The sequence below is a fragment of the Calidris pugnax genome, unplaced genomic scaffold (genome assembly GCF_001431845.1).
Source record: "Calidris pugnax isolate Ruff unplaced genomic scaffold, ASM143184v1 scaffold41, whole genome shotgun sequence".
Taxonomy (NCBI): Eukaryota; Metazoa; Chordata; class Aves; order Charadriiformes; family Scolopacidae; genus Calidris; species Calidris pugnax.
Window position 1 is genome coordinate 30,465,118 of NW_015094509.1, and position 24,011 is coordinate 30,489,128.

Here is a 24,011-nt window from a genome sequence, read left to right on the forward strand (position 1 = left end):
CCAGAGAAGCTGTGGCTGCCCCATCCCTGGAGGGGTTCAAGGCCAGGTTGGAGGGGGCTTGGAGCAACCTGCTCTGGTGGGAGGTGTTCCTGCCCAGGGCAGGGGGTGGGACTGGATGATCTTTAAGGTCCCTTCCAACCCAAACCATTCCATAATTCTATGATTCTCTGTTATCGCAGAAGCGCTACCATCGTCAGTGATGGGCTCAGCTCTGACCAGTGTCATGTCTCTCCTGGAGCCAGATGGCACTGGTTTGTTGGACATGGGAGAACCATCTGGCATTATCTCACAGAAGCCACCCCTGCAGCCCCTGAGATAGAAGCGCGACCAGTGATGGGCTCAGCTTTGGCCAGTGTCAGGTCCGTCTTGGAGCCAGCTGGCACTGGCTCTGTTGGACATGGGAGAACCATCTGGCATTGTCTCACAGAAGCCACCCCTGCAGCCCCTGAGCTACCAAAAAGAAATTGCCAGGCAAACCCCATACTATCAGTAAGCTCTGAAGTGAGAACCCAGGGACAAATACAGAGCCATTGAATTATTTTGGTTGGAAGAGACCTTTGAAATCATCAAGTCTGGAGCACAAGACGTATGAGGAGCGGCTGAGGGAACTGGGGGTGTTCAGCCTGGAGAAAATGAGGCTGAGGGGAGACCTTCTTGCTCTCTACAACTCCCTGAAAGGAGGGTGTAGCCAGGGGGGGTTGGCTTCTTCTCGTAAGGAACGGGCAATGGGACAAGAAGAAACAGCCCTAAGTTGCACCAGGGGAGGTCCAGGATGGGTACTGGGGAAAATTTCTTCACCTAAAGGGTTATCAAGCCTTGGAAGAGGTTGCCCAGGGAAATGGTGGAGTCACCATCCCTGGAGGAATTTAAAAGCCAGGCAGACGTGGTGCTGAGGGACATGGGTTAGTGGTAGGTTTGTCAGTGTTGGGTTGATGGTTGGACTCCATGATCTGAAAGATCCCTTCCAACCGAGACGATTCTATGATTCTAAGTCTAAACTTTAATCTAGCAATGCCAATTTACCACTAAAACACTGCCAATTTACCACTAAAATGTCCCAGAGGGGTTCATCTGCCCCCCAAAACGCCCCCTCTCTGGTTCATGACCCTTCATCTCCTGCTCCATCCCACCTCCCACCCAACCCGCGGCGGAGCCACGCAGCTCATTTCCCTCCACACGCCGTTATACAAACAGAGCCGTCGCAGCCAAAGCAAATCTCCTCAAATATCAGGCGCCTTTTCCCCATTTAGCGCTAATCCAAACAGTAATTTGTTTATGCAAATTAGAGCTCTAATTTTGTATTAGTCCAAACTATGCTCATAATGCTATTAGCGGAACGTATATAAACCGCGCATTACGGGAGAATATCTGTAAATTAAGACCCCGCTATCCTATCAGCAGAATGCAAACCCCGGAGAGCATTACCTTTAAATGAACATGTGCTGCAAAAGAAAAAGAGAATTGTAAAATGTAATAGTTACATTTCTTAGCGCTTAGTGTGACAGCCTATTCATTTCATCGGGCTGTTGCCACTGGCTACCGAGCCGGGAGGAACCGCTGCCTGGATTTTTAAGGATGGGGAAGGCACAAAGAAGTTGTCCCCGTTTCCCCAAGAGCTTGGTCCTCATGAATTTGCCCCGGAGAGGAGCAAAAAAAGTCTTAATTTTTTAAAAAAATAGCAAAAAGCTGTAGCGGTGGCATCACTGTTTGAAGGTATTTATGGCAGGAGGGACACCACGGCCACCCAGCAGCTCCCAGCAAACCCATGCAAGCCCAAGGTTGCCACCAGAGTTGGCTGGAGGACCTGGAGAAAGGTCTCATTGCTGTAACGGTGGCTTAATACAGGTGATAAAAATGATATCAAAGTCAAAGGGGTGGATTCTGCCCCTCTGCTCTGCTCCGCTCTGGGGAGATCCCCCATGCAGTGCTGCCTCCAGCTCTGGGGCCACCAACATCAGAAGGACATGGAGCTGCTGGAGAGGGTCCAGAGGAGGCCACGGAGATGCTGGGAGGGCTAGAGCCCCTCTGCTGGGACGACAGGCTGAGAGAGTTGGGGGGGTTCAGCCTGGAGAAGAGAAGGCTCCAGGGAGACCTTAGAGTCCCTTCCAGTCACTCAAGGAGCTCCAGGAAAGCTGAGGAGGGACTCTTGATCAAGAAGAGGAGCCATAGGACGAGGGGGAAGGGTTTGACACTGAAAGAGGGGAGATTGAGATGAGATGTGGGGAAGAACTTCTTTGGTGTGAGGGTGGTGAGAGCCTGGCCCAGGTTGGCCAGAGAAGCTGTGGCTGCTCCATCCCTGGAGGGGTTCAAGGCCAGGTTGGAGGGGGCTTGGAGCAACCTGGTCTGGTGGGAGGTGTCGGGCTTGGACTCAATAGTCTTTAAAGGTCCCTTCCAACCCAAACCATTCTGTGGCTCAGATATATCTATACAAACATATACATGTTATTGAAAGTATTCTGAATACCTATATTGAAATATATTATCTATAGATGATAGATAACATATAGATACTTATATGTAAAAATCTATATATTGTTACCTATCTATCAATTATGTCTAGATATTATTGAACACATACACTGAACAGGCATATTTTATTATATATATTCAATATTATCTAGAGATATACTCAATATTTATATTCAATATATATATTCAATAATATTTAGAGATAACTGATAGAGATAGAAACCCTGGATATTATTTATCTTTTTTTTATCTCTCCCCATCTATCTACATACATCTCCTGCAGATATTACTGACTATATATATTGAATATATATTGAATTATAGATATATAATATAGATATATAGAGCTATATATAAAGATATCTATAGATACATAATCTAATATATAATAGAAATATAGATATATAGGTTTATAAAGACATATTTCTTATAGAAGTTCTGTATCAAGCTATGTAAAATATACCTAGTCTCTATATCTATATAGAGATTAGATAGATATACATATATATTATATATTTAATATCTATTTCTCTATAGAGATATATTCAATACATATATATATGTAAATATATATTAACTATAGATAATATGTATAGCTAGACAGATAGAGATATCTACACAGGTATAGGAATACAGAGATATTGCTATAGATATAGGATATAAATATATAGATATAAGGATACAGAGCTGGAAATATCTATATAGATATATACGTATATCTATATAGATATCTGTCCCTCTCTCTGTATATAATATCTATCAATATCTATCAATAATATCTATATATAGATATTATTGATAGATAATATATATTTCAGTGTATAGACTATAAATTTTTATAGAATCAATAATATATAATATTACCATAGACATATACATATACAAATATGTACTAAATAATACGTATGAAATAATATCTCATATCTTGAGACATCCCAACCCTAAAAACTCAACAGCACGCTCTGAACAAGAAGCTTTTCCATGGATTTTGGTTCTCCTTCCCTATCTCCAACCAACCTGGGCTTCCCACACCCCAAATCCTCCCCGCTTCCCCGGGCACAGGGAGACATCCCAGAGCATCACTCAGCGCAGGGATTTTCTGCCTCAAACAATATCTTAGAAAATCGTTGGGAAAAACACCGGGGTGGAGCACAAAATAAAAAATATAGGGGAAAAAAACCCTTTTATGGCTGTAATATCAATAAAATCCAACCAAACCCGCGTCGCGCACGGTGGTCACTCACAGCACCGGTTTAAGAAGCTGGTTGAATCCCCTCCCCACCCCCAAAAAATCCTTCAGATATTTATTTTCTGGCTTTGCTGCATTTGCTCAACCCTCTCAAGTGGTCGCAGACTCCGGGAGCTCCTCGTTCCGAAGTCACCATTTATCAAGAGTTATTACCCGGTGGCATCTGACCCCTCGGTACGCGAGCGGAGAGCGAGCAGGTAGCAGCTGCTGAGCAAACAGCAACAGCTGCAGATTATAAAACATTTTTTTTTTAGACTTTTAGAAAGCGATATTAAAAAGAATCAAGTCAGGGGAAGAGGAGAGGAGCAGCCAGGTGAGCAGAGGGACGCTCTCCTCTCCACCAGGCCTTTAGGGATGGTCAAACCCCAAATATGAGGGACCGTTATCTCCCGTTAGGGATGTTCCCTCTGGGATTTGTCAAGGATTTGGGTAGAGAGCAGCCAAAAAGCATCATACCCCATGAAGGGACCAGGGTTGAACCTCCTCTGGTTTGTAGCTGTTGTATTTTTGAGGTAGGAAAACGACCATCTAGGTGACCTCCAAGAAAAGCTTCTGTAGAACATCTGCCAAAGCCCCAGGTGCCACCAGACTGAAGTGGGATGCTCAGTCCATGGATGTTCACACCATAATGGGGAATTCCCGATGGAAACACAATGGGAAAGGAGGTGCCACCTCCCTGGAAATGCTGGTGATGCTTCACAGGGGATTCCAGCAGTTGAATGCACCCAACTGGTGCAGCTTTGGCCATGTCTGTTATTTATAGAGTATTATTTATTAGAATAGAATCATAGAATCATAGAATTTCTGTAGAACATCTGCCAAAGCCCCAATTGCCACCAGACTGAAGTGGGATGCCCAGCCCATGGATGTTCATGCCATAACGGGGAATTCCCGATGGAAACGCAATGAGAAAGGAGGTGCCACCCCCCTGGAAATGCTGGTGATGCTTCACAGGGGATTCCAGCAGTTGAATGCACCCAACTGGTGCAGCTTTGGCCATGTCTGTTATTTCTAGAGTATTATTTATTAGAATAGAATCATAGAATCATAGAATGGTTTGGGTTGGAAGGGACCTCAAAGACCCCAAATATGAGGGACCGTTATCTCCCGTTAGGGATGTTCCCGCTGGGATTTGTCAAGGATTTGGGTAGAGAGCAGCCAAAAAAAGCATCACACCCCGTGAAGGGACCAGGGTTGAACCTCCTCTGGTTTGTAGCTGTTGTATTTTTGAGGTAGGAAAACGACCATCTAGGTGACCTCCAAGAAAAGTTTCTGTAGAACATCTGCCAAAGCCCCAATTGCCACCAGACTGAAGTGGGATGCCCAGCCCATGGATGTTCATGCCATAACGGGGAATTCCCGATGGAAACGCAATGAGAAAGGAGGTGCCACCCCCCTGGAAATGCTGGTGATGCTTCACAGGGGATTCCAGCAGTTGAATGCACCCAACTGGTGCAGCTTTGGCCATGTCTGTTATTTCTAGAGTATTATTTATTAGAATAGAATCATAGAATCATAGAATGGTTTGGGTTGGAAGGGACCTCAAAGATTATCCAGTTCCAACCCCCCTGCCATGGGCAGGGACACCTCCCACTAGAGCAGGTTGCTCAAACCCCATCCAGCCTGGCCTTGAACCCCTCCAGGGATGGGGCAGCCACAACTTCCCTGGGCAACCTGTTCCAGTGTCTCACCACCCTCAGAGTAAAAAATATTTATTATATTTTTTTATATATTATAGTAATTAGAATATTTAATATATGTATGTATATTATAGGAGCACTAAGAGATTTAAAATTGAAGGTAAAATATGATTTATACCCAAAAATCACAGCAGACTCTCAGCCCACACAGAACAGCTCAAGGGGGGAAACTTTAATTCACCGGCAGGAAATCTCAGTTTTCCTCTTAAGCCAAGTTGTGGTTACCAAGAGGTTGTGTAGCCCCAACGCAACCCCATATTATATTAATTAGAATATTTAGTATATGTATGTATATTATAGGAGCACTAAGAGATTTAAAATTGAAGGTAAAATATGATTTATACCCAAAAATCACAGCAGACTCTCAGCCCACACAGAACAGCTCAAGGGGGGAAACCTTAATTCACCAGCAGGAAATCTCAGTTTTCCTCTTAAGCCAAGTTGTGGTTACCAAGAGGTTGTGTAGCCCCAACGCAACCCCCAGTGTGTGTGTGTGTCCCCCTCCCTATTAGTGAAATCCGACCTGGTGGCCCTGGAAAAAAAGCCACCAGGGAGGGGAAGGACGGGCTGTAACGGAGGGCAAGGAGCCGCGCCGAACGGCCCGTGGCTTTTCATCGGTGGCGGTGTCACAGCTCTCCCTCCAATTGTTACCCTAATGGAAAGGACGGCCTTTGGAAATGAACTGTATTGAGAAAAGAGGATAAAATTAATGAGATAATAGCCAGGCCAAGGACCTGAAGAATACGCCGGCCCCTTGACACGAGGGGGCTTGTAATTCCCTTTTTGCCGCACAAACCCACGGATCTAAAGAGTCCTCCCGGCCGTCCAGAAGGCCCGCTCCGGCAGGAAATTTCATTAACGCTGGAAAATAGGAAAGGTATTAAGCGTGGATAATGAAGGCCAGAGTGTGAACAGTGCCTTAAGATAGTCTTCTTTCTAGCCTTTGTAATGGGAGGCATGAACTTTCCCTTCAAATCCATTTCTAATCCATTTGAGAAGGCCCGCTCCAGCAGGAAATTTCATTAACGCTGGAAAATAGGAAAGGTATTAAGCGTGGATAATGAAGGCCAGAGTGTGAACAGTGCCTTAAGATAGTCTTCTTTCTAGCCTTTGTAATGGGAGGCATGAACTTTCCCTTCAAATCCATTTCTAATCCATTTGAAATACTACAGCAAATTATCTTCCCTTCAGCCCGAAAGCGGCCAGCCAATTTACTCCGAATAGAAGTGACAATGCTACAGAATTTATCGCCATAACCTTGACTACACAAGGTTGAGGGTTGTCTTTCCACCGTGTTGACCAAGTCTGATGTTTCTTCTTCTCCTTCCCATGGTCAAACACCCATTGCTGTGTCTTTCCTCCAGTCTTTTCTGCTTGACCGACTTCACGTCGCTTGGAAAGTGGAAATTCTGGGTCCTTCCTCCAGCCTTTTTCTGCTAGATGGACCTCACATCACTTGGGAAATGGAAATGTTTCTTCTAAGAGACTTGGAAACCCCAAGCAAACACTGGACCAAGAGGAGGAAAAGGGCTCAGCAAGACAACGTGGAGTCAACAGTCAGTTGATGCCAAGCTCAACACACCTTCCTTGCCTCCAAACACAGCAAAGCAGCTCAAAATGGAAGAAACCCACTGATACTTCAGCCAGGCGCCAACAGGTGATTCTAATGAAATATTTTCCTCTCTTAAATACAGCAAAAAAAGCAAAAAAAAAAGAAGGGAGATTTCCAGACCAACATGGAAAGTGAGGGTTTGCAACAAGGACAACTCATCCCAGCACGCAGGAAGAGCCATAGGAGATGCTCAGATTGTAACCCTCGTGCTCAACACACGAGGCCATCTCATCCAAAAAACCCACATGAACCTGCAAAAACGCACACTTATTTGAAATATTAGAGTATCAGATGGATATAAATGAAAGCCCAACCCAAGAGCAGAGCAGGAGCATCCCAACGGCGTTTCAGCCAGCTGAACTGGAGAGGATTTCTTGGCGCTGAGGGCAATACAAGTGGCTCTTGAAGGAAGGTTTTCTTTTTTACTACTGGATATCTTCTTTAGGCTTAGCTTATTTTATTTTTTTTTTTAGTAATCCTTACATAGTAAGAAATCACATTTACATGCTGGCATTTGATTCCTGAGGAAAGAGAGGATCGTAACCGGAGCAACAGTTACGGACAGCACCAGGGAGCAGTGAGGCTGGAGGGATCTGATCTACCCCGAGCCTCCCAGGTGGAACGCAAACACCTGATTTGGGAGAAAATAAATGACAATATCCTCGTTCCGTAGCACACAACAGAACAAAACACAAGATTTAGGCTTAAAAGTCATCCTCCAACCCACCAACAACCCTCCGAGCTCCTGCACCAGTTCTCCTTGGAAGCCACTCCAGTCTCCCATAACGTCTCCATCCCCACTCACCAGTTGCTCGAGGACCCCAGATCCACAGGAAAAAACCCAAGTAATTCCATTAAAATGTTTGATTTGTGTAATTTGTACCACCGTTATTGCTTCCTTCTTAAAAACCAAAAGGTCAAATCTCAAATAAACACTTTCTACTTTAAGATGTAATTTACTTAAAGAACTTGATTTGGATTATTGAAATAATTCTGTGATATTCGAGGTTATAAAGTGATCAGAAATGGAAAAATAGAAAAGCACAGGTCTTCTTCCAATAAAATACAGGGCATCCATCATTTTTACATACACGGTGACCAGCAATAACCTGTTAATTTATCCGTAAACAATTCTCTACTTTCAATAATTAGTTCCAATTATGAAACAAACACTTAAAAAAACTATTTTAATTTGGTTCAATTGAAGCTGAATTTCCATTCACATGCAGCTTAATGTTAATCTCAAGAAAAAAAAAATAATAATCCAGCCCAGATCTCATTTTCCATTTTCAAAAGTCTACCCCGAGCCTTCCAGGTGCAATGCAAACACCTGATTTGGGAGAAAATAAATGACAATATCCTTGTTCCGTAGCACACAGCAGAACAAAACACAAGATTTAGGCTTAAAAGTCATCCTCCAACCCACCAGCAACCTTCCGAGCTCCTGCACCAGTTCCCCTTGGAAGCCACTCCAGTCTCCCATAACGTCTCCATCTCCACTCACCAGCTGCTCGAGGACCCCAGATCCACAGGAAAAAACCCAAGTAATTCCATTAAAATGTTTGATTTGTGTAATTTGTACCACCGTTATTGCTTCCTTCTTAAAAACCAAAAGGTCAAATCTCAAATAAACACTTTCTACTTTAAGATGTAATTTACTTAAAGAACTTGATTTGGATTATTGAAATAATTCCGTGATATTCGAGGTTATAAAATGATCAGAAATGGAAAACTAGAAAAGCACATGTCTTCTTCCAATAAAATACAGGGCATCCATCATTTTTACATACACGGTGACCAGCAATAACCTGTTAATTTATCCATAAACAATTCCCTACTTTCAATAATTAGTTCCAATTATGAAACAAACACTTTAAAAAACTATTTTAATTTGGTTCAATTGAAGCTGAATTTCCATTCACATGCAGCTTAATGTTAATCTCAAGAAAAAAAAAATAATAATCCAGCCCAGATCTCATTTTCCATTTTCAAAACCTGGGAAAAATTATGAACCTCAATGAGTACCTATTAAGCTCCCTAATTGCCTAAATAAAGATGTACCCACCTCATAAATCCTCCTGACTTGAGAAAGAAAAATAGTTGCCAGTATATTCTAATGGTTATCAACCAAGGAGAATAAAGATTCCTCCAGAAAAAACAGCAGATGAATAAAGACGGGGAACAAGACTAGACCTGATGATTGAAATCAAAGGTTTCCATCTTGTGGATTTAAATCCTAATTAACCTCTCCAATTAAATCAGAGCGAGCCGCAACGTTGCAAAGGGTTGAAATAACGGGGATGGGATCGCTCTCTTGGTGGATGGCGCTGATGTACGATGGTGACACGGTGGAGGAGCAGATGACAAGCCACCGTGATGGGTGGTTTGGGCCATTTTTGGCAAGACTCGGCCACGGTGACACAAGGTCTTCTCCTTCCCTGGCCCCAAGCATCCTTCCACGTGCCACGTTCATCACCGTAGAAGCCGTAGCACCCCCAGCAAAGCCACCAGGAACGTCGGCAAACAATACAAACTGCCTTTGAAACGTTTAATATTTTCTCCATCTATTTAAAAGCTTTCGGCTCCTCCCGCGGGCTGTTGCCAACGCTATTATCAGAGCTACCTAAATGGATTTCTTCTTCACAGTTCAAGCCATTACTTCATCCAGCAATCAAAACCATCGCAGTCACTTTTACGGCCACGTGTTGTGGAAGAAACATTTGATTATATCTGCAATGCAGGGTTGTCGAGGGTATTTTTATTTTTTTGTGTGGTTTCTCCCAAAGGCCACATCCCATAGGGATGACACCTCTTCCCAGTCCTCGCAGAGGCTGGAGAAGTTCTCTCCTCAAATAATTACGCTTGGAAAGATGCAAAAATGAAAATAGGATGGTATGAAGGTATAAAAATAAGGTAGAGATGATGATGGTGTGAACCAAGGAAGCCTTTGCTGGTGGCTGGTACCAGCTGAGAGAAGGGGAGAACCAGCAGAAATTCTCTGAGTTTCCTGACCTGTTTCTAGATCAACCTCTGCCCTGCTTTCCTCCAGTTCTTCTCATCCTTTTCTCTGGACCATTTCCCTCCTTTGAAGCTGAAGAACCAGGAAAGGGATGAGATCCAGCAGAGCCCTTGTGTCCAAGATGCAGAAGGTCTCCATAAGCCACATCTTTGGGTTTTGACAGGTGAGATCTGACAGAACTCCACAGGCTTCAAGCTTTTCACCCCACTATCATTGCCAACTTTCCAAGTCACCCTATGGTGGACACCGAGATGCTGGTGCACAGCCAAGCCCATCAGCTCAACCCACAGCTGATGTGGGGACAGAGATGGACCCTGACAGGCAGCCAACCCACGTTCTTTCTACGTAGACCCCCAAAACACCCCAGCACCGGTTCCACCTGGGCTACAACACCCCAATTTTGATCATGGTTTTAAATATGTCACGTTTTTGCTCCACACAAAAGCCACGTTAGTCTTTCCTCACCACCCACACAGCTTGGAAGAAGAGGCAGAGGCAGAAACGTCCTTAGTGTCATAAATCCTGCTCCAAGCTGGGGATTAAAACCAAGAGCATTAGGCCTGTAAAAAGGCTTAATTAAGCCTGAAGAAGAAGATATTGTTTGAGCTACACATGGTTCATACGCAAGCCAGGAGCCAGCTCATGTCTTCCTTTTCCTGAGGACCCCAACCAGGAGCCCAAGCCGAGGGATGGCCACGAGCCACCAATGTCCACCTGCAACCCAGCAAGCCCCCTGCATCCTGGGCTGCATCCCCAGCAGGGCGAGGGGGGGGATTCTGCCCCTCTGCTCCGCTCTGGGGAGGCCCAACCAGAAGCCCAAGCCGGGGGACGGCCACGAGCCACCAATGTCCACCTGCAACCCAGCAAGCCCCCTGCATCCTGGGCTGCATCCCCAGCAACATGGCCAGAGGGCGAGGGGGGGGATTCTGCCCCTCTGCTCCGCTCTGGGGAGACCCCTTCCCAGTGTTGCCTCCAGCTCTGGGGCTACCAACATCAGAAGGACATGGAGCTGTTGGGGCTGGGCCAGAGGAGGCTACGGAGATGCTGGGAGGGCTGGAGTCCCTCTGCTGGGAGGACAGGCTGAGAGAGTTGGGGGGGTTCAGCCTGGAGAAGAGAAGGCTCCAGGGAGACCTTGGAGCCCCTTCCAGTCCCTCAAGGGGCTTCAGGAGAGCCTGGGAGGGACTCCTGGTCAGGGAGGGGAGCCATAGGACGAGGGGGAAGGGTTTGACACTGAAAGAGGGGAGATTGAGATGAGATCTGGGGAAGAACTTCTTTGCTGTGAGGGTGGTGAGAGCCTGGCCCAGGTTGCCCAGAGAAGCTGTGGCTGCCCCATCCCTGGAGGGGTTCAAGGCCAGGTTGGAGGGGGCTTGGAGCAACCTGGTCTGGTGGGAGGTGTCCCTGCCCAGGGCAGGAGGTTGGAACTGTACGGTCTTTGAGGCACCTTCCAACCTGAACCATTCTATCATTCTATGACATCACCTGGCCACTGACCCAACAGAAGTGGAGCGGCTCAGAGCCGATCCATGGAGGAAACATTGCTCTTTTCTGGTAGTTTCCTGACTCCAGAACTCCCTGGTACAGTTGAAGAGGATTATTGTAGACCGATACTTACTGAGCGTTTCATTACCTGGAGATAACAACAGAGTTATCCTGTTATATTTCAAAGTTTTACTAATGCCATGAGTTTATAGAATCACAGGATGGTTTAGGTTGGAAGGGAGACTAAAGATCATCTAGTTCCAACCCCAAGTTTAATTTTCACCTCCTTTTCTAATGTAACACGAATTGAGTAACCAGATGCTGATGACAGAACAACAAAAGAAAAGCCATCAGCTGATAAAGCACAGAACTAATTTGAGATCATAACTATTACTGGATGCATTGAAGCCCCTGTTGTTAAATCAAGGATAAATAAGATTTTCCTGGTGCACTGGGGTTGTCCTGGCTTTAGCACAAGGGCAATTTCCATCCGTGTTGGGCAAACACAAGTGTTTCCACTCCAGGATCACTTTTACCACCACACGTGGTGCTGCATCAGCAGATTTACCAAGTGCTGTTGCTCTTCCCATCCCCATGGCAAGGACAGGGAGAAGGGAGAGAGGAATGTCCACCTCTTCCCTGAGGGCTTTTTGGCTGGAGGATGCGTCCCTGCTAAGATCATCGCCCCAAAGGTCGGGGATCTCCATCCGCCGGCACTACAGGAATGCAGGCACACATCCAAATTAAACAGTCTTTTAAAATTACTTTGGACCTCTCCTATAAGTCTTATGATTTATGAGAGCCCCAAAACACCAGAAAGCAGCCAAGGCCACCCCAACATGCTGGCTGTCCCTCTAGATTATCCATACCCTGGGAGATATATTATGCCACCCGTCTCATTTCTTGCCATAAATCTTCTAGACCCGTGACCAGCTCCAGTATGGATTTTCCTTCTGCACTTTCCCCAGAATCACAGAATGGTGGGGGTTAGAAGGGACCTCTGGAGACCATCCAGTCTAAACCTCCTCCCAAAGCAGGGTGACCCAGAGCAGGTTGGACAGGAGCTCATCCAGGTGGGGTTTGGAAGATCTCCAGAGATGGAGACTCCACCACCTCTCTGGGCAGCCCATTCCAGGGCTCTGCCACCCTCAAAGTAAAGAAGCTTTTCCTCATGTTGAGAAGGAATTTTCCATGTTCCAGCTTGTGTCCATTGTCCATTGTCATGTTGCTGGGCACTGAGAAGAGTTCCACAGGCCCACCACATCAGCCTCACCCGTGCAAAGGTGCCCGGCTCCACCAGCTAAATGCATCTTTGCTGAGCTGCCAGTAGGACAATATTCCTCTCAGCAGGATGCTGCTTCTGCCTGTAATTAATGTTTCATCATCATTCCTGAAAGCAAACAGCTGCTGCGGTCTCAATCACTCATCTTCTTGTGGCTCTCGCTTTCCTAAAAGGGTGGTTGCCATTCCACCGGCCTCTTACTTTCTGTCTTCACAACCTTCTCCCGTGGTCAACAACAGCTCGGTTTGTTTTCCTACCTCATGACCAGAGGGTCTCGGCCAAGATGATGGCATTGAGACAATTTATCAGGACTTTAGTTTCATAGGGATTTCTACACAGTGCTTCTGGCCAAGACTGTGTCTACTCCAGTGGCTCAGTGGACTCTTGTGTTCAGGTTTTTTCTGAAGTCTCCTGCTCTTCTGGCTACTGTCTCCCATTTCATTCCTCCCCCTTTCTTCACCATTTCTGAAATGCTGCCGAAATAATCCATAGCTTCAGTTCCTCCTTCATCCTACGTCCCCCTGGCTGTCTCAGTTCCTCATGCTTTGGCTCTTGCATGGCTCTTCTTCAGAGCTTCCAGGTGGTTAGATACCTCCTCCCCATCTTTCCAAAGTCCATCTTCTGACCAACCCCAGCCTAAAGCAGCTCTCCTCACTCCCAGTTCATCTGACAGCCCAACTCCAAACCACCGTGCTTGGCTTCCCTCCAGCAAGGAGTCCAAATCCCACCCACAGAGAACCACAGAAGGATCTTCTGAAACATTTCAAAGTTACTCAAGTTCTCCAGTGAACTTTCGACTTAAAAACGTCTCCACTGCTATGTTAGCCCGGAAGAAAAGACAAAAGAATCGTTTTAGAAGATGTGATTGCCCAGATGAAGCTGTTTTCAAGGTAGGTCAACTTTCAGCCTAAAACCCATGACAGCGTCCCGTTAAACCGCTTAAGCTCAGATTGAGAATGGAAATGCTGACAACCTCTAATACACAGCTTTCCAACCCGCCGCTCTAATGCTGCAGCAGATCAGTAATTATACCAGGAAGACCGGGGACCATTGTCCCATTAATTAGATTCCTTTTACCCCCATGAGCTCAGACGATTGGACAAAGTTCATTAAGGTTTAATTCTGATTAGCTGAAATGGATCTCTTTCAGCATCCGAGACGGGCAGGTGTTACCAGCTTTAACGCCTAAGTCGTGTTCCAGCCAGGAGTCCACGCTGATGGTCACACTGTTTGGGGCAGCTTCAGGTCCCATATCCACGTGGGATGGGACATTAAGGCTTAATCCCTCGGAAGCAGCATCCTGCTACCCTCAGTGATGGGCTACAGAGCCCCCAAAAATGAGAAGGAAAGCGAGAAGAGGTCATAGACGTTCTGCCATCCCAGCAGAGAAGTGATAGTCCTTCACCTGCTCATATTGGAGAGTAGTAAAAGGTACTGGAGATGTTCAGACGTGCTCCAAGTGTGGCAAAATCACACCTTCCTTTTTGTAGCACGCAGATCCGTAGAGAGCATCGTGCACCATCACTGCTCAGATCAACACACCCCCTGCAGCGCTACAGGCTGGGGGAAGTGTGGCTGGAGCTGCCTGGAGGAAAGAGACCTGGGGGTTCGAGTTGCCAAACGGCTGAATATGAGCCGGTGTGTGCCCAGGGGGGCAAGAAAGCCAACGGCATCCTGGCTTGTATCAAAAATAGTGTGACCAGCAGAAGTGGTCTGCACTGGTGGTCAAGCAGAAGTGGAGGTGATTATGCCCCTGTACTCGGCACTGGTGAGGCCACACCTCGAGTATTGTGTCCAGTTTTGGGCACCTCAATCCAAGAGAGATCTGGAGGTGCTGGAGCGAGTGCAGAGGAGGGCAACGAAACTAGTGAAGGGCCTGGAAGACAAATCGTATGAGGAGCGGCTGAAGGAGCTGGGGCTGTTTAGTGTGAGGAAGAGGAGGCTGAGGGGAGACCTCATCACTCTCTACAACTACTTGAAAGGACACTGTAGAGAGGTTGGTGCTGGTCTCTTCTCACAGGTAATTAACAATAGAACGAGAGGGAACGGCTTCAAGCTCCAACAGGGGAGGTTTAGACTGAACATTAGGAAGGAATTTTTCACTGAAAGAGTGGTCGGGCGTTGGAATAGGCTGCCCAGGGAGGGAGTGGAGTCCCCATCCCTGGCTGTGTTTAAGGGCCGTTTAGATGCAGTGCTGAGGGACATGGTGTAGGGGAGGACTATGTAGAGTAGGGGAGATGGTTGGACTCGATGATCCCAAGGGTCTCTTCCAACCTCAATGATTCTATGATTCTATGATTTCCATACACCGGTGTTTCCTACATTTCCCATTGCCGAGTAGATTGACGATGGAGTCACATCCACCGTGCAAAGCTTAAGAGGATTTTGGGAAATCCTAAACAACAGGCTCAACCCACAAGGCTGAGCTTCGAAACCGTTTCGATGCTGCGTCCGTACCTGCAAGGGCTGCTTCAAAAGCCGCCGGAGCCACCTGCATCGCCTTCAAACTCAAAAAAAACCCCCAACTCTCAACTTTGAATATTTTCCAAAATCATCAACCAAATCCCACTCAAGGCTTTCCCTCCTTCCCACTTTCCAAAAATACCTGGCACGATCGCTTTTTTTCCAGAGACAGCTCCTTTTTAAACGTTCTTTTTTTAGTCACGCAGGAAATAGTAATAGTACTGAGAAGAGGAGAAACAGCTGAGATATTTTAATTAAAGCAAACTAATATCTTGGTCGTGGAAAAGCCTGCGTCAGGCTCTGACTCAGCGTGGAAGAGGTTAAAGAAGTTCAGCGGGGCTGAGCTAAAGGGAATTATCCGCTGAGAAAACACGGCTCCTGGCCGGCTCCGGAAAGCCACGTGCCCACGGCCATCGGGGCTTTTATTAGGGATAGATACCTACCCATGGCAATGAAAGATTTCAAATTAAATTTAATTTACCTACCAAAGTATAGAAAAATAGCGCATAAATGCTTCTTCTGATGTTATTTGTCCTTAAAGAGTTGGTTTTGTTGCTTTTATATTATTCTAAGGAACAAATAACACACTCACGTTCCTACCGCAGGCTTATTTCTCTAAATTTAAAGCAGGCGGTCGTTCGATATCCATCTTTATACCCCAAATTGTGGCTTTTTTGGGCCATTTTTCACAAGCTGACCCACAAAACAAGCAGAGCAACGTTGTCAGCTTCTAATTCCTTCGCATGAACTCTTGGCTTCCTCGTAATCAAACGATCCAAGCAGTAAATACATTAATACAAGTGTTGCGTCCGCCTGGATAAGTATATACACTTATATATATATATATATATATTACATGTATATTTTATAAATCCATGCCTATAAAGAATTTAGATCTACTTCCAAGTGAAAGGAAAAAAAGGTCTGACACTTCTGAGAGCGTCAGTATATAAGATACTCACCGGGCAGACACTTAAAGGAAGTCTCCTGGACTCGGTATATATTGTAATGTATAAAAATGATTCAAAGGCAGCCATCAAGGGGCAGTGTATTGGTTAGCAATACTAATTGCATTGCCTACATTACAAATGATATTGCTCCATTATTAAAGGGTCGGGACTATTTTATGTGCTCACATCTATTCAATTGGTATTTCGATCAATGGATGCATTACAAGCTTTCCCTTTAAGAGCCTAATAAACAACAAGATGGAAGGGAAAAATTCGCCGTAAGATGACGCTTTTAAAAATCCATTTCAAGGGGAGCTATAGGGACTTTGTAAAGCAGGTTGCAACCCAACCAAAAAGGCTGGAAATTAAGAAGTTGAGAAGGTCGTGGGAGCCCTGCAGAGAAGAACCTTGGGGTGTTGATGGATGAAAAGCTGGCCAATGGCTGGCAACGTGCACTGGTAGCCCAGAAAAGTCCCCTGCATCCTGGGCTGTGTCCCCAGCGGCGTGGCCAGCAGGGTGAGGGGGGGTATTCTGCCCCTCTGTTCATAGAATGGTTTGGGTTGGAAGGGATCTTAAAGACCACCAAGTTCCAACCCCACTGCCATGGGCAGGGACACCTCCCACCAGACCAGATTGCTCCAAGACCCCTCCAACCTGGCCTTGAACCCCTCCAGGGATGGGGCAGCCACAGCTTCTCTGGCCAACCTGGGCCAGGCTCTCACCACCCTCACAGAAAAGAATTTCTTCCTCGGATCTCATCTCAATCTCCCCTCTTTCAGGGTCAAACCCTTCTCCCTCGTCCTGTGGCTCCCCTCCCTCATCAAGAGTCCCTCCCCATTTCTCCTGGAGCCCCTTGAGGGACTGGAAGGGGCTTGAAGGTCTCCCCGGAGCCTTCTCTTCTCCAGACTGAACATCCCCAACTCACTCAGCCTGGTCTTCCTGCTCCAGCCCTCTGATCACCTTCATGGCCCTCCACTGGACTCATTCCAACAGATCCATGTCCTTCCTAAATCACACGCTTGGACTCAGGATCTGGCCTCTAAAATCAACTGCTTGATGGCATCATCCCGAGCAAACCTCACCGTTGGGCTCAGAGAAGTTTCCGAGGATTTCCACTAACTCGGAGATGGCTCTGCTGGTTCGAGAGCTTAAAAGAGACCTCCTACAGAAGAAAAACCACAGCCAAGTGGCACATTTTAGCCACGCCGGTCATCTACCAGCCTCCTGGGGAACCTCATCCACACCGAGCTGTCAACACGTTAAATCTCAGCGCGGTGACAACTCCATAGGTGCCGAGACAACCGCATTGTTTCTGTGTGTTTCTCAGACCAATTTATCAGGTACTCAGGAAAAAAAAGGACCTACATTGGACACAGAGGCAGGGCAGGTGTTTGGATGATCGTCTGCTGAAGCCATCCCTCATTCATGGCTTCTAGATGAAGCCCCAGCAGCAAGAGCATCATCTGCTTGTTTCCAAACAGCCCAGAGATGCCCTCAATCGGGGACCGTGCAGTGAAATTAGGAAAAGGAGGGTCCCTTTTGAAGCAAAGTGATGTGCAAAATGATGTGCAAAATCCTTGGGGCATTTGTTGGGAAATACGGGCTGTGAACATACATCGGTTCCTGATGGAGGATGAGAGACATCTCTAATAAGGTCATTTTTATATAGGATTTTGATGGCTCTGAGGTATAAAACCCACCAATCCCCCCCATTTCAGCCTGTCGGGGCTGCAAAGCGAAGTGTGTTCAACGTGTAAAAAAATCCCTGTTGCTCTCTCATTAAAACTAAATTAGCTTTCAGCCTTCCCCACACAGGACTCGTACAGAGCTGTCTCCCTCTGCTGGCACCAGACCCAGAGCAAGTCACGGCTCCAGAATTAAAAAAAGAAATGAAGAAAACTTCCTAAATAAATCCAAAACCAGGGTCCAGCTCACGGCACTGACACTGACGTGTTAAGGAGGGATGTAACTCATTGCCATGGCGTCATCATCTCCCTCTTGATAACACCCCGCTCCGTGAAAAGGTGGATAAAAAAGGATTTAACGATGCTCTAAGGCACAAACTCACATTTCAGTACCTCAAACTCATTTTCCCACCCAGGTTTTGTTCCTTGTAAGGATGCTTGGCCACCACCCCCGTCCCAGGACTCCAAACACCGTGGCTACGTTTGCAGCAAAACCTGAAACCGTCATCTTTCAAACCAAGGGTGGACCTAACACTTGATTGAAATGAAAAAAGAACAACCAAAAAGATGTACTTTCAACTTCATGAAGCACTGACCCCAGCACAAAGGGAAAAAGCAAAAGCTGGAAGAGCCGAGATGTCTTCTCACACCCCACAACACGCAAAAGCTGGAGGGACACCTTCCTTGGGTCTCACCAGGCTTTTCTGAAGAAGTTGTGAAGGCCAACTTCTCCAGCAGCAACAGCATCAGGGAAAACAAGTCCTCTTGGTGCTTAATTAAGCTGCTTTCCCTTCTTTTCACAGATGGGAGATGATGGCACAGCTTTCCCCAAAACAGCCTGAGAAAAACAGCACGGACACCCAAAAGCAAAGAGCTGAGGGATCTGCCATGGGTTCCTCAGGACATGGTAGAAAGACCACTTCATCATGTGCAGAAGCATGAAGCGGGTGCCCTAATGAAGATTTCCGTCCACATAATTAGAAAGTGTTTTGCCTCCCCTTGCCCAGCCCAAATTAATCATCTTAAAAACATCTGTGGTCAGAGGACCATAAAGGACCACATGGCCATGGCCAGGGCCAAGGAGGGAAGAAATGAAATACACAATCGCATCAGCAGAGCAATTACCTCCCATTCTGGATCCTTTCAAAATCAATATGAAGCCCCTAAAACTCAACAGGCCAAGTCTAGTGGTGTCCCCAAAGAGGTGACCCGAATTGGGAAAGGCATGGGCTGGGGGACATTGCTCTTCTCCTTGTCCCTCACGGAGACAACCACGACTTGTCCCCACCGAAAGCCAACATCAGCACGACCGCCTGGGTGAGGGTCCGGGGGAGGAAGCAAAGCAGAGCCTGGAGAAGACGACAGCAAGATGGCTATAATTTATACTCTCCTGCCTATACTTTATGGCTTTCTTAATTCGGCTCCTGCTACTATTAATGTAGTTAATGTTGAGATTATATCTATTTTCTGGCGTCAGGCAGTGATTTATTCAAGCCATTTTTCCGGTGCCGGCTCCCACGCTGTTAAATCAAGCGACTTGCCAATTAAGTGCTGACTGGGGAAGTGGATGCAATCTTAACAGATATCTAACAGCAAATTAAAAGCGGGTGTTTCTTAACGCCTCGCGGTGCGCAAGGCCAAACCGCTGAACCTTGCTGAGCTGGGAAAAGAGAAAATAAAAACAACCCCCAAAACAATCCAGGAAAATAAAAAAAACCACCAGTAACTTGCAGAAGAAAATAAAGAAGTCGCCTTTCCTAGCAGCATGGTGGTCATCACCCCAAACCTTGGGTGCCTGCTACTTTCTGGACTCAAGCTTGGGACAACCAGCACCCAGCAGTGAAAAACAGGGAGTAGAAAGGATCACGGGGCAGAAAATTCCAGGGTGGGTTTGGAAACTTCTATTCTGCAAAGCAAACGTGGGAGCTGGAGCTCTCTGACCCACCAGGTCTTCCAGGGTTCACGCAAGATCAAACCATCTCATGCTTGTCACAGTTCAGTCCAACCACCCTCCCAGGGCTAATTTTTGATGTGAAATCTCAAATACCTCTGGATGTCCTGGTGCCCCAAGAGATGATTTTCCACGACCAGCAACAGCAGGTCTTGAGGAGAGATCACAGAACCACAGAATAGTTGAGGTTGGAAGGAGCATCTGGAGGTCAACTGCTCAAAGTTCCTGCTCAAGCAGGGCCACCCAGAGCTGGTAGCCCAGGACTGTGTCTAGATGGGTTTTTTTTACTATCTCTAAGGAGGAAAACTCACGCTCCAAAGGCTTGGGAGGTTCTAGGGCTCCCAAGAACCTTGGTGGGACTGGCTGGTCTACATCACCTGCCCAGAGCTTGGCTGGACCAGGAACTATCATCACCTGCTCAGATCTACCCTGTTCTTCCCCCAAACACAGCTCCTCATGCAAAGAGGGTACCAAAATGCCTGTTGCAGATCCTAGAGCATCTTCATCAGCATCTTCAGCAGCCACAGTCTGCAAGGAGAACACAGCACGGAGCAGAGGAACACCTCCAAGAGGTTCCCCTTCGGTAGGCGACCACCAGGAACCATCGAAATGGCTCAAAACCTGTTGCTCCTGCTTTCACAAAGAGGCAATGACAGCTCAGCTGCTTCCCAGCCTGCGACTCGACCATTAGCAATACTTCCCTGCATCTATTATTTGCCTCGAGAGCTATAATGAAAAGCCATCCATGAAACTAAGCGCTATTATTAATAATTGTGAAGAGTTGTTGTGATAACAGCTCATGATAAGTGGTGAAGGCTTTTATGTTCCTTGAATATTGAGCAGGCGCTACCAAAAAAAATAATTAAAAAATAAAAAAGGGAGGAGAAAGCCAATATAAACCTATGGAGAAGTACAGAAATTCCACCGATGCCCACATTTGGGCTGTACCTTAAACCTGGAATTAAATCAAAGGAGAAGAATAAACAGGTGAGACGTTGTTATGTGTCCTGACAGGCGAAAAGGGACCTACAGGGAGGACAGGAGCAATTCTTGCCAGCTGCTGAAATTCAATCTAAGGGAAACACCATCCAGGGCTCCCATCATAAATACTCAATCAACGAGGACAAATGACTTCGCAAGTCTCCATCGCAATAAAAGGATCGTGTTCCTGGGTGGCACAAATGAGAGAGACCGCCCGGCTTGGCGGTATTAAAGGACAATCTCCCGCTTCCTACTTCTCTTTGGGAAGCCCAAATTGGTTCCTTGGTGGAGAAGATAAACCAAACCAGTAGAACGCAAACGGACTGGGCTGGGCTGCATCCCCAGGGGGGGTGAGATTCTGCCCCTCTGCTCTGCTCTGGGGCCACCAACATCAGAAGGACATGGAGCTGTTGGAGAGGGACCAGAGGAGGTCATGGAGATGCTGGGAGGGCTGGAGCCCCTCTGCTGGGAGGACAGGGTGGGAGAGTTGGGGGGGTCAGCCTGGAGAAGAGAAGACTCCAGGGAGACCTTAGAGCCCCTTCCAGTCCCTCAAGGGGCTCCAGAAGAGATGGGGAGGGACTCTTGACTGGGGAGGGGAGCCACAGGATGAGAGGGAACAGTTTAACACTGAAAGAGGGGAGATTGAGATGAGATCTGGGGAAGAACTTTGCTGTGAGGGTGGTGAGAGCCTGGCCCAGGTTGCCCAGAGAAGCTGTGGCTGCCCCATCCTTGGAGGGGTTCAAAGCCAGGTTGGACGGGGCTTTGAGCAACCTGATGTGGTAAAAGATGTCCCTGCCCAGGGCAGGGGGAGTTGGACTCGATGGCCTTTAAAGGTCCTTTCCGACCCATATCATTTGATGATTCGATGATTTTACAAAGCAATTAAAAATCCTAAAGTAGTTGAAGTCCACAGAGGGGACTTCGAGGGGAGCTGGGGAAGCTGGTTCTCAATTTCTGATGGTCTCCAGCAGAAGCTCTGCCTTGCTCCAAAACTCCCAGTGCCTGCCACGGGCTGCGATGCCACCCGATCATCCCGTCGTCACACAGAAATGAAGACCTTAAATATCGGCAAAGAACACTTCAAGCCGGACTTCAGAAACCCCTTTTCAATTAAAGTATTAAAATAATAAGCATTCATCTTCAGCAGTAGGTAACCCCACAACCCGATGAGTACATTACTCTCAGGGTTTGCATAAAAAAGGATAAATTCTTTGAATTTAACAGACAAAAACCCACTCGCACAAAGGCATTCGCGGTCACCTTCACTGCAACCGTCCCGATCCTACTGCAACAAATGGGTAAGATTAGCTATTACATACTCCAGGAGATTGGGCTGGCAGGTTTAAAATATGCAAGGAGTCTAAAAATCTATTGATTATTGCTAAAGGTAGTTTACTACCACCCTTAAAACTGGCCTAAAAGCGGTATTTAAACCAGTGTTTAATTATCTAAGTTGGCTACACGGCAGCGTGCGCAGCAGCCGAGTTTTAGTTCTTTCTTTTCCCATTTTCAGTCTCATCCAGGTTCTTTTTGGCCCCATCGTCACTTCTTTTTGGGGAAATCCACCCAAGGGTTAAGCGCTTGCGCAACGTGAAGAACTGTCTCTGCCCCATGAGATCCAACATCGTAACTCACCCATCACGCCGGGTTCTCGGCCAAATACTCCGCTCCATTGACAACATATTTTAAATCACACATTAGCATTGATCCAATTAATGCAGCTCTTGCTACACCAGATGATTTCCGAGTCTTCTCCTAGCCATCACGTATTCTTGTTGCATTTAAAAGGAGCCGAGAACTTGAGGCCAACCTGAGCCTCTTCTTGTCTTGAAGGCACTTTGCAACAAGATCTTCCCCACCCATTAACATTTTTTATCTTTCCTGCCCCGTTGCTTAACCCCAAAATCTGATAATGCTCAACTGTTCCATGGAACATGTTCCATGTTCCAACAGTTCCCAACTGTTCCACTGCTCCAATGCTCAACTGGAGCATGTGATGCTCCCCTAGACCTGAATTTCCTGCTTTCTTTCAAATCCCATTGGGACATCTTCATCCACCCTTGCCCCACTCTCCACGACCTCAGGATAGACGAGCTGGAGAAGAAGCTTGCCCTGATTTTGCAAGTGGCATATGGACATCATGGTCTCATGAACCTGAAATGCCAGGAGGAGCACGGCAAGAAGCTCACACTCCAAAAGGGCTCAAAAGGACACTGTGGGGATGGAAAAGTCCAAGAATGGGAAGGGAAGGCTCCTGCCAAAATCAAACAGGCTCATCTAGGGATGGATAACATCTCCAGCCCGGAGTCCAACTACCACCAGCTCGCAACCAGATGCTCCCGATGGCATCTAAGAAACTTTCCAAAGGCTTATTTAACCCCTTCCCTACAAGGATATGCTTCAAGACGTCTATGTAATGTTGAAGCAACACTTTGTGAGTTGTCTGAGCTGGCTCCACGTAGAGCTTTGCCATGAGAACACCCATCATTTGTAGGAGGCCCCAAGCAACCAGCTTCTCCACAGCTAACGAGACCCTTTGACCTTTACTAATGAGACCGGTCAAGCTTTGTTCACCCTCTCTCTCTTTCCACATCTCTTTTTTGGTTCCTCATGACACACATAAGCAGGTCCTTTGAGTTCAGGCAATACCCGAGGACCCAACAGTGGGAAAAGGCCAGGACACCTCTCTTTGAACCAGCTCCGTTTTCCCCGGTTGTCATTCCCCAGCTCCGTCACGGCTGAAGAATCAGAGAGAGAGAGACCTACATGTCTCAAAATACCAAAAAAAAAATTAAAAAAAAAAATAGAAAATCCTTTGAAACTGGCTCCAAATTAAGAGCTGTATCGAGGCTGTCAAGCCCCTGCTAGCTGAGTCTACAGCACCTTCCTTAAAAAAATAAAAAAAAATAGAAAATCCTTTGAAACCAGCTCCAAATTAAGAGCTGTATCGAGGCTGTCAAGCTCCTGCTAGCTGAGTCTACAGCACCTTCCGCGCGAAAAGGGAGCTTAGCCCATTTATTAGAATGATGAAAGCAAAGGGATCTAAAAATTGCACTCCTTCGTTAATGAGCAGCCGAAGGGATCGGTAAGCATAATTTCAGAGGCTAGTAATATTTTATATAATCGCCGAGTGGTTTAAATTGAAAACCCCCAACTGAATCAATATTTACT

At 46.5% G+C, this 24,011-nt stretch overlaps 1 protein-coding gene across 1 annotated transcript in view; it reads right to left on the reverse strand.

The window, feature by feature from the left end:
- Positions 1 to 24,011, reverse strand: part of ZC3H3 (zinc finger CCCH-type containing 3) — a 207,230-nt gene that overhangs the window by 82,430 nt on the left and 100,789 nt on the right. The gene's annotated exons all lie outside the window — the stretch shown is intronic.